This window comes from Rana temporaria, chromosome 9 (genome assembly GCF_905171775.1).
Source record: "Rana temporaria chromosome 9, aRanTem1.1, whole genome shotgun sequence".
NCBI classification, from domain to species: domain Eukaryota; kingdom Metazoa; phylum Chordata; class Amphibia; order Anura; family Ranidae; genus Rana; species Rana temporaria.
In genome coordinates, this window is record NC_053497.1 from 119,492,151 (window position 1) to 119,506,231 (window position 14,081).

Here is a 14,081-nt window from a genome sequence, read left to right on the forward strand (position 1 = left end):
TGAGTAAAGTCGGCCTCCGCTAGCTCGGCCTCCTGGCTCTTTTTTTAACATCCTCTAATCCACGGGGATGTTAAGGAATGAGCCTGGATGCCGGCCGAGGTTCGGAGATTTCCGTCGGCAAGGATTGCGCCTGCGCAGTCCTTACAGGAACCATCTGGATAGGGGAACCATAACGACAAATCACCGGCTTGGTTGAAAGATCCTGGCACCGTGAGCTGTGTAATTTTTTTGAACTTTGCAAAGTGTGTGGGTGGTTGCCTGGTCCTGTGGCAGAGGACCATGTAACGATTCGACGACACTCATCAAGTCTGTAGAAGAGACTTTTGAACAAACTTTCGCACCGGCTGCTAGGTCGGTGAGAGAGGCCTATCCGGTGGTTGCTGCATCCAGTGTGGAAACGTTATTTTTGTCCTCTGGATCTAAGATCATACCTGTGACCCGCAAAGCAAGGTACCTGAAACCTCCCTACCCCTTCACTCCCTTAATGGAACTTGTTTAATAAAACCTTTGAAGAAAAAGAAACAAAGTGTTGGTGCGGACATTTGTAACTCTTCAAAGGACCCCTAGGACAAGAATGGTGAACAGTAAGGTAACGGCAGGCACAAATTTAAACCAGCAGCTCCTTCAGGGATAGTGCTACAGGCCATTCCTGGCGTACTTTTTCTAATATACTTCAGGCAGGCAGGTTATTTAGTTAGCTGCAGTGTATTTAATATATATATATACAGTCAGTCTTGTGTGTGTGTGTGTATATATATATATATATATATATATATATATATATATATATATATATATATATATATATTGCATCCAGTGTAGCCTATATCTGACTGCAGGCCATTCCTGGTGTACTTTTTCTAATACACTTCAGGCAGTTGCTACTACTTTTCTGGTGGTGTACACAGTACACAATACAGTGCACCCATAGTTGCTATTAGACTTCTGGTGGTGTACACAGTACCGTGCACCCCTAGTGCAGTTGGTACTACTTTTCTGGTGGTGTACACAGTACACAATAATGTAGTATGGTTTTGCTAAACAAAATTTACAGCATGTCTGGAAGGCCACCAAGGAGAGGCAGACGCTCACAGGCCACTAAAAGAGGGCAAGCAGGCTCTGTGTCTACAGTCAACAGTGCTGGTCATGGACGTGGTGCATCCTCTGCATGTGGCCGTGGGGCATGCTTGTCCTTTATTTCTGCAGCTGGCCGTGTTATTGAGCCACACGAGCAGAAGAGTTGGTGGAATGGATAACAAAGCAGTCCTCATCATCTGTCACTCAGGCTCAGAGTAGTTTGCCTGCCAATGCAGCTGCCAAAGCGGCTTATTCCAGCGGCTCCATGTCAACAGTCACTTCTTCCCTAGCCCCGCTATCACGCACAGAGGAGTCCCCCGAACTATTCAACCACAGTGTCGGGTACATGCTGCAGGAGGATGCGCAGTGATTTGAAGGCTCCGATGATGGTACCCAGGTTGAGGAAGGGAGTAACATGAGCCTAGAGAGAGGGGTTGCCCAAGAAGGACAAGAAACTGGTAGTCATGTTCCCCCAGCTGCAGCATACTGCCAAGTTTGCTCCAGTGTCGAGGAGGGAGGGTATGATGAGGTCACTGACTCTACTTGGGTGCCTGATAGAAGAGAGGAGGAGGAGACACATCTCCGAGGCAGGATGCCCTCCAGGGGGCAGCTTAAGGGCAGCCAAGGGAAAGAGAAATTACCGCTCCAGGTGGGTCTGCTGGACAATCAGTAGCTGCTCAGGAGGCCAGGAGTGCCGGCAATGCACAAGGCAAAATGTAGAAACTGAAAGGATGGACAGCCGCACCTCCAAAAAAAACCCTTAGGTTGTCTTTATTTGCACTGCGATCAGTGCTTAGTCGATAAGGGCAGCCACCTTATTGCATCACACCGCAGAGCTAAGCAGGTGCAGGGCGCTGCTGACTCCCCGCATATTTTGAAAAGTTCTTTGGTGTGGGCCTTTTTTGACACATGTGCAGCAGATTACACCTATGTCTGAAGCGTATCAAGCGTGGCCAAAACAGCAGCCGCTTGGGCACCACATGCTTGAGCAGACATACGACGACCTTCCATGCAGTCCGTTGGCAACAGCGCTTAAAAGACCCACATCAAAGAACAAGGCGGACCTCTCCTTGCTCCTCATCAGCTGGTATCTCCAACTCCACTATACCTCCAGTCCTCTCAGAAACCTGCACTAAGAGGAATGAAGGTATAGAAATAGGTGTCCCAAGTACTTGTGGCCAATCTGCTAGCGGTACACCAACATCCAATTTTAGCAGCCCTACCCCAGTTGCTAAACCATCAAAAGAAATTTGGTCCCAGCCATCCACATGCTCAGCGTCTGAATACTAGCTTGGCCAAACTGCTAGCACTGCAACTGCTGCCTTTTCAGCTGGTAGACTCTGCCCCCTTTTGTGAATTTGTGGAATGTGCGGTACCTCAGTGGCAGGTTCCCAAACACCATTTCTTTTCACGGAAGGCCATTCCGGCTCTCTACCGGCATGTGGAAGGCAATGTCTTGGCCTCGTTGGACAGGGCTGTCAGAAGTAAGGTGCATATTACCGCTGACTCATGGTCTAGCTGGCATGGACAGGGACGTTACCTTTCTTTCATGGCACACTGGGTAACTCTGCTGGCAACTGGGAAGGATGCAGGACAGGGTTGTTGGAGCTTGTTCCGCCTCCATGCCTCCAAAATGCTAGTGGTGATTCTGCCACAGCTCTCGCATCCAACCCTTACTCTTCTTCCTCTGCAGATTTGTCCTCTTAACCAGCGGTGCTCTGTAGGCGTTCAAGGGGCTACGCAAGCACTCAGGCAAAAAGATGCCATGCGGTGCTTGAGTTGGTCTGCTTAGGGGACAGGAGCCACACTGGGGCAGAGATTCTGTCAGCTCTGCAGGGGCAAGTTCAGAGGTGGTTGACGCCATGCCAGCTTCAGCCAGGAATGGTTGTATGCGACAATGGCATCAATCTCCTCTCCGCTCTCCGACAGGGACACTTGACCCATGTTCCCTGTTTGGCTCACGTCCTGAATTTGGTGGTGCAGCAGTTCTTGAGCAGGTACCCAGGCTTACAGGATCTCCTGAGGCAGACCAGGAAAGTCTGTGGTCATTTACGCCAGTCATATAATGCCAATGCTCGGCTGGCTGACATTCAAAAGGAATGCAACCTGCCCAAAAACCGCCTCATTTGTGACATACCCACCAGTTGGAACTCAATGTTGGCAATGCTGCAGTGGCTGCACCCGCAGCAGAGGGCTATCAATGAGTATGGCACAAGGACAGGGTCAGGGAGCTTGGCTTTTTATTTGCCACGCCAGTGGCTACTGATTAAGGATGCATGCACTGTCCTGTCACCATTTGAGGAGGCCACGAGGATGGTGAGCAGTGACAGTGCATGCATCAGTGATACTGTCCCTCTTGTCTTCCTGTTGGAGCATACACTTCGTGGAATAATGGACAGGGCACTTGAGGCAGAACAGCAGGAGGAAGAGGAGAACTTCTTTACCTCTCAAGGCCCCCTTTATTTAGATAGTATTCCTGTAAGCCTGCCGAACACACAGGAAAAAGAAGAGGAGGATGAGGATTGTGTCAGCATGGAGGTGAAGGATAACACTCAGCAGCAGTCTTCAAAGGATCGTTTTCAGTCCCCAGAAACCTATGAAATTGTACGTGGCTGGGAGGAGGTGGCTCCAGATCATGTGACCCAGAGGATTCAGGATTGAATGCCTCTGCAAACTTAAAGCGGAGTTCCGGCCACAATTTCACTTTTTAAATATAAATACCCCTGTAATACACAAGCTTAATGTATTCTAGTAAAGTTAGTCTGTAAACTAAAGTCTGTTTTGTTAGGTTGTTACAGCATTTAGACACTTTATAAAATAGAAATTGACTGGGACCATCTTAAGTGTGGGCATCATGAAGCCAGACTGTATGACTTCCTGGATTTCAGCCCTGCAGATCTAGCACATGCTCAGTGCTGAACAAGCAGTGTCAGATCAGGTTTCAGCACCTGTGCTGTCCAAGTCACATGATTCTTTGAGACTGGGGAGTGCACAGACTCCTGGAAAGTTACACCCACTACATTCCCAGGAGTCTGTGCGGTGTAGGTTAGGAAGCATTAAGCACCTAGGTGCAGGAAGTGGGAAGATTAACAATTCTACCTAGCAACAACACTTTGAAGGAATTTAAAAAAGTAAAGGACTAATGACATTTTTTTAAAACTACTGATGTAATGTTATATTTATGGGTAGAACTCCACTTTAAGCTGCATGGCCTCCCTGATCCTGCAAAAGGACCCTAGGATTCATGGTATCAAGGAGAGGGATCGTTACTGGTATCATTACTGGCTGGCAACCCTTCTTGATCCACGTTACAAGGGTAAGGTTGCAGAACTTATCCAGCCTTCACAGAGGGAGCAGGGGATGAAACATCTTCTAGAGGCCTTGCAGAAAGGTTTGTGCAATGCGTTTCCAGGGCCTGGGAGGCTTCAATTTAAGGCATAGAAAGAGCGGTGGTGAAGGTGCTCAGCTGACTGATGCCTTCAGACAATTCTTCAGTCCTCAGCGCCAAGGTCTAATCAGTTCCAGCAACCATCGCCAGCTTCTGAATTACATGGTGCAGGAATATCTAGGGGCAAGATCAGACTTGGAGACCTTTCCAACAGAACATCCACTGGGTTACTGGGTCTTGAGGATGGACCACTGGCCAGAACATGCTCAATATGCAATTGAGCTACTGGCCTGTCCTGCATCCAGAGTTCTTTCTGAACGCACATTTAATGCTGCTGGAGGCTTTGTAACCAATCACAGAGTGTGCCTGTCCACAAACTCTGTTGATCGTCTCACATTCATAAAAATGAATCAGTCTTGGATCACCAGCTACCGAGCACCTGATGCTGATGTAACCGATTGATTTTGATCTAATATTTCACAGCAGGGCTCATTCCTGCGCTCAACAAGAGTATCTGTGAGGGGTTGCAGTGTTGTGGCACCACTATCACTGCCTAAGGCCCAATTTTTATGCCCCTGTCTAACAGAGGTATGTAATTACAATCCTTGATATAATATTTCACAGCAGGACCTGTTCCAGTGCCCACCAAGAGTAACTGTGATGGCTTACAGTGTTCTGGTACCACCAACATCTAAAACCCAATTTTCTGCAGAGTATATAAAGCAGGCCGTATAGTATAGACAGGCGGTCCCCTACTTTCAAACATCCGACTTACAAACGACTCCTACTTACAAATGAAGGGAGACAAGAGTAATGCCGCATACAGACGGTCGTTTTTTGTGATGAAAAAAAACGACGTTTTAAAAAACGTCATTTAAAATAATAGTGTGTGGGCAAAACGTCGTTTTATGTCTTCAAAAAAACGACAAAAAAAAATTCGAACATGCTTGAATTTTTTGTGTCGTTTTTCAAAACGTAGTTTTTTACTTCACAGAAATTGACCGTGTGTAGCAAAAACGACGTTTAAAACGACGTTTTTACACCCGCGCATGCCCAGAAGCTAGTTATGAAGCGAGCTTCAATGGAAAAAAGTGGTGAAACATAACCTCGCTTTGCTAGAGCATTGTGAAAAAACGATGGTGTGTAGGCAACTTCGTCTTTGAAAATGATGTTTCAAAAACGTCGTTTTATTTCATGATTTAAAACGTCGTTTTTTTTCATCACAAAAAACGACCGTCTGTACGCGGCATAAGTCAGAGGAAATCTACCCCTAGGAAGGGAAATTCTCTCCTGTAAGGCCCCATACACACGACCGAGTTTCTCGGCAGAATTCAGCCAGAAACTCGGTCGGAGCTGGATTCTGCCGAGAAACTCGGTCGTGTGTACACTTTTCAGCGAGGAACCCGTCGAGGAACTCGTCGGGCCGAAAAGAGAACACGTTCTCTATTTCCTCGTTGTTCAATGAGGAAAGTCGGCCCGCCGAGCTCCTCGGCGGCTTCCACACTGAACTCGACGAGGAACTCGATGTGTTTGGCACGTCGAGTTCCTCGGTCGTGTGTACAGGGCCTCAGAGTTAACCACTTGACCACCGGGCCTATTCTGGCACTTCTCTCCTTCATGTGAAAATCACAATTTTTTTGCTAGAAAATTAATCAGAACCCCCAAACATTATATATTTTTTTTAGCAGACATCCTAGGGAATAAAATGGCAGTCATTGCAATACTTTTTGTCACACCGTATTTGCGCAGCGGTCTTACAAGCGCACTTTTTTTGGATAAAAATCACTTTTTTGAATTAAAAAATAAGACAACAATACATTTTGCCCAATTTTTTTATATATTGTGAAAGATAATGTTACGCCGAGTAAAATGATACCCAACATGTCACGCTTAAAAATTGCGCCCGCTCGTGGCATGGCGTCAAACTTTTACCCTTAAAAATCTCGATAGGCGACGTTTAAAAAATTCTACAGGTTGCATTTTTTGAGTTGCAGAGTAGGTCTAAGGCTAGAATTATTGCTCTCGCTCTAACGATCGCGGCGATACCTCACTTGTGTGGTTTGAATACCGTTTTCATATGCGGGCGCTACTCGCGTATGCGTTTGCTTCTGCGCGCGAGCTCGTCGGGATGGGGCGCTTTAAAAAAAAAAATTTTTGTTTTCTTATTTATTTTTATTTAGTTTTATAATTTTTTACACTGAAATAAAAAAAAATAAAAAATTGATCACTTTTATTCCTATTACAAGGAATGTAAACATCCCTTGTAATAGAAAAAAGCATGACAGGTCCTCTTAAATATGAGATCTGGGGTCAAAAAGACCTCAGATCTCATATTTAGACTTAAATGCAAAAAAAAATTAATAAAAATAAAAATGTAATTTTTTCAAATGACAAAAAAAAAAATGTTTCTTTAAGAGGCTGATGTTTTGACGTCACTTCCGCCCAGCAGAGCTATGAGGATGGGTGAAGGAGATTTCTCCTTCAGTCCCGTCCCCACTCAGCTGCCGGACACATCCGATCCCCTCCGCCGCTACCGACGGCTCCGGTAAGCGGCGGAGGGCGCGGGAGGGGGGGGGGCCCCCTCTCCCGCCACCGATAACGGCGATCTAGCGGCGAATCCGCCGCGGAGACCGCCGTTATCGTGTACACCACCGCCCCCTGAAAAGATGAATATCTCGGTTGTGGCAGCAGCTGCTGCCGTTACCGAGATATTCAACTTTAAAAACAGGACGTCTTTTTGACATGGGGCGGTGGTCAAGTGGTTAATATGGGGAAAAGGGTGTCTCCACTTATATTTTATCACCAATCCTTGTTTCCCTAATAACCCAAATTTCTCAAAATCCAATTGTCATTGGGACAGAAAGTGAGGTGGAATCTTCTGAACAGGGGCACAGACAGCAAAACAAATGTTACAGGGGTGTTATCCAAAAAGCTTAAAAACTGATATTTTGGCTGGAGCTACACTTAAAAAATGTACCTGTTCCAAATTACAAACAGATTCAACTTAAGAACAAACCTACAGTCCCTATCTTGTTTGTAACCCGGGGACTGCCTGTATACTGCTGTTCAGAGTATATAGGGACTGGGGGCCCCACGCCTTTTTTTTTTTCAATTTGGGTGCGGGGTTCCCCTTAATATCCATACCAGACCCAAAGGGCCTGGTAATGGACTGGGGGGGGAACAGGACCCATGCCATTTTTCTCAATGATTTTTATCTATGTTGCCGGGACCCGACAATACATTACAGCCGCAAGCAGTTTTAAATGACTTGTATTCCTTTAGAAATGTCATGTTGCTGCAGGGACTGTTCTAAACACGGGAAACATGTGCCACTTTACAGGCATACTATAGTCACACCCAGACATGATATTTAAAGGAATATTTCACTTTTGTTTCACTTTAAGCATTATTAAAATGACTGCTCCCGAAAACACAGTAGTTTTTAAAACTTTTTTTTGCATTGATACATGTCCCCTGGGGCAGGACAGGGGTCCCCAAACCCTCTTTTTGACAATAAATTGCATTTTAGCCTTTAAAATTAGCACTTTTGATTTTTCACGTGAGGTCCCATAGACTTTAACGGTGTTCGCACAAACTTTTTGACAGTTTGCATGTTCTGCCGTGAACCGAACCGGGGAGGGGGGGTGTTCGGCTCATCCCTAGACAATCGGATGGAAATGGACATGCATTCCCTTTCAATCCAACTGCCCCAATTGCAGAGACCAGTTTTCCCTGACATCAGTCATACCCTTCTGTGGCAAACCTAGCCACTTCTAGAACGCTGGACGTTACATGTCAAAGGGTTGTCTGTATTATGTGCTATGTATTCTGCTGGGTCTTATGTGGGCATGGTAATTCGTATGCTAGCAGTCGTAAGCCACTAGCATTCAAGTACTTCGTTTTATGTTGCCCATCGGTGTTCGGTAGTTTTAAACCGAACTCGATGGTTAAGGGTATTTCGGGCACCGTTCGGTAGTTTTAGCTGGGATGTGAGCGGTATTCTCACAACACATAACCCCAGACCCCAGCTATCAACCGACCGTTCTCTCGTGCAGCAATGCCTGATGGGAGAATTATCCAAAATGTTAAGTTCCCCATGTGGTCCTCACTGTATTACCCCTGCTAAATCTGTTTGGCTGTTTGGAAACCCCTTGCATGGGGAATTATATAAATATGGAAGCCTGTGAATAAAAAGTCAGTTGACTCCCAGAGCTGTGTTTCGTCCGGTTACTGGGGGGGATTTGGGACATTGCCTTACTTTTCAGTGCTGACTGTGGATTTACCCTGGTTGCCAGCGGAGATCGTGGATTTTAATATTGTACTCCGCTACACCTTTCTTCCCCTTGGATACGCTGTGAGTTTTTTCTGCATTCTCACTGAATATACAGAAGGAACATGAAGGGAAATGTGTTGGATCCGATCGTTATGCAGTACTGTGCTAAGCTTGTGCAGTAAGTTCAAGTGAGCTCCTCACCAGGATCATTAAATTGTGCCCAATTGTCCCCTTTCCTCTTGTCTTGGCTCTGCTCCCAGCGCTGGACTGGCTAGAGTAGCGATGCCGCTGTCGCTACTCCTGCCAGTAATGGCGCCCAGGGCACAAGATTTTCCTGTGTGCTGCTGGTGGGCGAGAGTTTTCTGCGATTGCCGATCTGTACTGAACAGGGTGGTTGCTTAGTGCATCTAGGGGTGGGGTGGGGTGTGTGACTCTGGAGAGAAAGAGAGAGTGCATTTAGTGGGGCAGGGCGGGGGTTTGGGGTGGCATGGACAGTGCTGAAGGAGGGCTGCAGCAGTACTTCCCACACTGGCTGGGTCTGTAGCCTATGCTGCTGTGTCCCGTTTTCAGGAGAACACAAACCCGGACACAGCTGTCAAAAATTGCACTGTCCAGGTCATTCCCGTACAGGTGGCAACCCTAGCCGATCATGTACTTTACACTTTGCCTCTGGACTGTTATCTGTTAGCATTGTTCCCTGCTATGTATGTGGACTACAAAACACCTATAGGCCGGGTTGACACTGGTACGACAAACGCTCCGACATTGGGAGCTTATGTTGCATGACGTGTGCAAATCAATGTTTCCCTATTGGTAGCCGCCTTAACTGGTCCGACACAAGTCGATCCAACTTTGAAAATGCTTGGTCCGACTTTGATCCTACTTCAGTCCATTGAAGTCGGATCAAAGTAGGATTCTTGTCCTAACCATCTGACTGGTGACATCCGACATGGTGATAGCAGCAGCAGTAAAAATTATTTGATGATAGTATTAGGGAGATCGGAGCTTCACCCAAAAGAGGAAGCTTCGCTTATTTGCTTGCTCCCCCCCCCCTCCACTGCCACATTTGGCATCTTTCAGGGAGGAGAGGATACCTGTCCTGTCAAAACCAGGTACCCCCTCCCAGGTAAGATTTCCGCAACTGTTGTAATTTTCCAGGCCACAGCCGGTCGCCCACAGTTAGAATGCCTGGGGGAGAGGAGCTAAGCCTCCTCAGCCCGCTTCGCTCAACCACGGGACAGGTGACTGATGATTAAAAGTCAGCAGCTACACTTTTTTATGGGTGGAACACGGCTTTAAGGTAAAAAAACGTTTTACGGTTTAGTATCATTTTAAGTTCGTGTCAGTGTGTTTCAGGTAGGATAAAAAAATAAATAATTGTTACTGGGCAACTAACATACTATTTGAATCTATTTCAGGTTGTTCTTTGGTGGTAGGTTATGGTAGTGGCAAGAATTATACAGCTAAATGAAGAAAAAAAAAATGTTTTTGCAGGTAGCCTGGAAAGCACTGCACCAGCGATGCCACAGCACTTTGGTAGTTTATTGAGAACTACAAGCTGATCGATTCAAAGGATGTGTGAATGCAAAAAATAGGGAGCGAAGGGGGTACGCAAGCAGTTGCAGCATTGGGAACATGTTACTTTGGTGAACTTATTCTTAGAACAGTGCGGCTGCGTTAGCTGTGCTTTTCCACCGCTAGCAGGGTGCTTTTAACTCCTGGTAGCGGCTGAAAAAAAGATTAATAGCGCCGTGTAGCACCGCTGCCGAAGCATTTTGGCAGCGGTGCCCATTTATTTCAATAGGTAGGGGCGGTGGAGGAGCGGTGTATACACCGCCCTTCAGCGCTCCAAAAATGCTGCTTGCAGGACTTTTTGTTAACATCCTGCCAGCGCAGGGGAGGCGTTTTACAGGCGCAGTTTTTAGCCCTTGTGCGCCTGAAAAACACCTCAGTGTGAAAGGGGTCTTAACAATTTTTTTTTTAATCCTGCCCAAAATACACTGACCTTTGACCCTTATTTGACGCAAACATTGATCTAGCTATTTTTTACCTTTTTCTCCTTGCAAGATGACAGACATACAATGTTCCTCTCCTTCCATTCAAAGAAAAACAAAAAAAAAACAAAGGGGGAGGGGGCGTTGCACAGTGACTGATCACTGTGATAGCAAATCAGAGGCTATCACAGCGATTAGGTGAGCTGGAAACCAGGAGTCCCAGGTCACAATCAGTAGTACAGGACACGGGGCTTCTGGTGAGAGCCCGGTTTCTGTGCTGACTGCTGTGTCACACCTTTCGCAGAGCCTGCCTTTTGAACTACATAGGTGCTGAAAAGGATGAGTTTCAGAAAGTGGAGTCAGTACAGGAATCCCTGTAGGCAGCAAGGTACCATAGGATTGCCCCCCCCCATACGCCAGAGAAGTAGCAGAATGTGTTTTGGGGTGTAATTCTACATATACCAATGGCATGTGTTTTTTTTTTTTTAAAACACGTGGCAAAAAAGATCTTCCACTGACTCAACTTGCCTCTCAGCAAATACCTTAGGGTGTCTAATTTCCAAAAAGGGGTCATTTGGGGGGTGTTTTGAACTGTCCTGGCATGTTATGCCCACTATTAGAATCTTCCACTACACATCCAACCACTTTTCTAATGCTGTACATACATGTAATGTTGGCTGAACCTAATAGATTCCTCCATTCACATCAATGTGAATGAAGAAATCTCTGCCAGATAAAAAGTGAAAATATAAATATCGCGAAGCACAGGAGTGATCTGCCTACTCACCACCCCCAAGCCCCTCATGCTTGGGCATACACATTCATTTATCTAAATGCAGATGAGAAATCTCCTCCTGCAGTGCTGTAGGCACTGATGTATGTATACTGAGAGCAGTATCCTGTTGCTGTAAAAAAAAAAAACTCAGATCAGTGCTGTAGCCGATTGGCGTTCCTGCAGTGCAAACAATGGTTAACAATACTGACATAACAGTACCTCAATAAAAAACAATTCCTCCACACTAGGTCATTGTATTCCGAAAGCAGGTAGACTTCCCTGCCATTATAATACACAGATCAGCTCTGCAGTCTATAACCAGCAGCTCTGATTGAGTGGCTTTTTAATAACAGGGCGGTTGAATAAAGGTTGATCATTAGATTGTCTTCTCTTCAACCACAGTGGCCATACATGGATCAAAAATCCGTTGGCTCAGCAGACACCGGACAAATTTCAGTCCATGTGTGGCCAGCTTTAGCCATCCTTTTTTTACCCATAGGGGTCTATTCTGGCTGTGGGGAATCAGTTGCACACCACATTAATTAGTGTAATCTCAATAAAAAGCATTTGGCCATAGCACCCTATCAAGAGAAGATCCTCTGCTGCTTCTATAACAAAATACATTTTCTCTAAATAGAAAAATCTGCTTTTGTCAGACAGGCCCCATGGTGCATGCCCAAGAGGGCGATAATAGAATAGAATCTCAACACCTGACACTTGCCTAATGCATAGTTGTTCATGGTATATTGAACCAGGCAGAAATGTGTCAGTCCCCATAGTGATCTTAAAATACATGTACCTAACAGGAGAAACATTGCAAATAGGCTTCTTTAGTTTAATCCACGCTTCAAAGATCAGCCCCCTTGGTTAAAATGCCTCATGTTCAGTGCAAACTAGGAAATCATGTAAGGAGAATAGCATCATGAAGGATTAAGAAAGTCAAAGCAGGACCATGGCAGACTTTCAGATGGATACCCATTCCATGCAGTTCTCTATAAACCAAACCTGTATTGGGTAAACCCAAGTAGTTGCCTGGCTATCAAGCTCATCCTCCTGCCGCCATGCTTTTGCCTGGCTGTCATACTGAGCCTCTTGCTTCAGCGCTTGCCAATGTGGAACATGTAAACGGATGAAAAGTTGCAGCTTCAATTTTATGCTACTTGTTCCAGGATAGTGACTCAAATCAGTCAAGCCCCTGTCACCTAGGCATTTAGAGAAAGAAGTCAGCCATGGTGGCCCCCAGACATCTTTCAACCCCTTCCTGTCTCTAGGACATGCCTATACATCCTAGTGGTTATACTGGGGTCATGGATGCAGCCAGTATGTTTTGTTTTTTAGGTCATATATAAAAGTGATTTGAGCGGCTACAGAGCAGCCACTGGATCATTTTTCAGTGCTTTCGCCAGCTGACCATAGAGATGAAGGAGGAATAAAAGCTACCTGATCTGAATGGTCCATGAAGCCGAAAGCATTTTGTCACTTCCGTTTTCAGTTTATTTACAAACTTTTGACTGGCTTGCAATAGCATCTTATCAGACAGATCTTGGTTTGATCGGATGCTTTTGAGGGCAAAGGAAAGATCTGGGGGTATAATAGACCATAGATCTCTCCATAAAGAGGACTTTTCAAAGCCCTTGCAATTACAATAAAGTAAAAAAAAAAAATTACAACATTTAATTAAATAAATGTAAAGCCTTGATTGATTGCTGCACAGATGTCTATTCAAATCGCCCCAAAAGTAGTACAGGACATGTCACCGATGGAGATTTTTTGAATACCTTAATTTGTTAATTCATTCCATGGGTGTATGAGACTTGAAATCGTGACATATTTAAGTATTTACTCAGCGTAACAATCTTTTACAAAAAAAGATAAAAATGGGAATGATTGTATTTGTGTGCACTAAAACTACAGTAGTTGGGTATTCTATTGCGTTTAGCTGCACTAAAAATTTGTTGACCACTTTAAGACCAGGCCTATTTTTCCAAACTTGTTGTTTACAAGTTTGAATCTTTTTTTGTGCTAGAAAATTACTTAGAAAAAAATATATATAATGTTTGAGGGGTTCTAACAACCACACCGTATTTGCGCAGCGGTCTTACAAGTGCACTTTTGTTTTGGAAAAAAAAATTACTTTTTTGAATAAAAATAAATAAAAACAGTAAGGTTAGCCCAATTTTTTTTATATTGTGAAAGATTTCACGCCGAGTAAATCGATACCCAACATGTCACGCTTCAAAGTTGCACCCGTTCGTGGAATGACGACAAACTTTTACCCATAAAAATCTCCATATGCAACGTTTAAAAAAAAAATTCTACAGGTTGCATGTTTTGAGTTACAGTGGAGGTCTAGGGCTAGAATTATTGCTCAAACGATCGCGGCGATACCTCACATGTGCGGTATGAACACTGTTCTTCATGCGGGCTGTGCCTTGTTTAACCACTTAAGGACCGAGCCTCTTTTTGAGATTTGGAGTTTACAAGTTAAAAACTATTTTTTGCTAGAAAATAAAATAATATTATAATGTTTGGGGGTTCCAACACCCTAGAGAATAAAATGGCGGTCATGGCAAT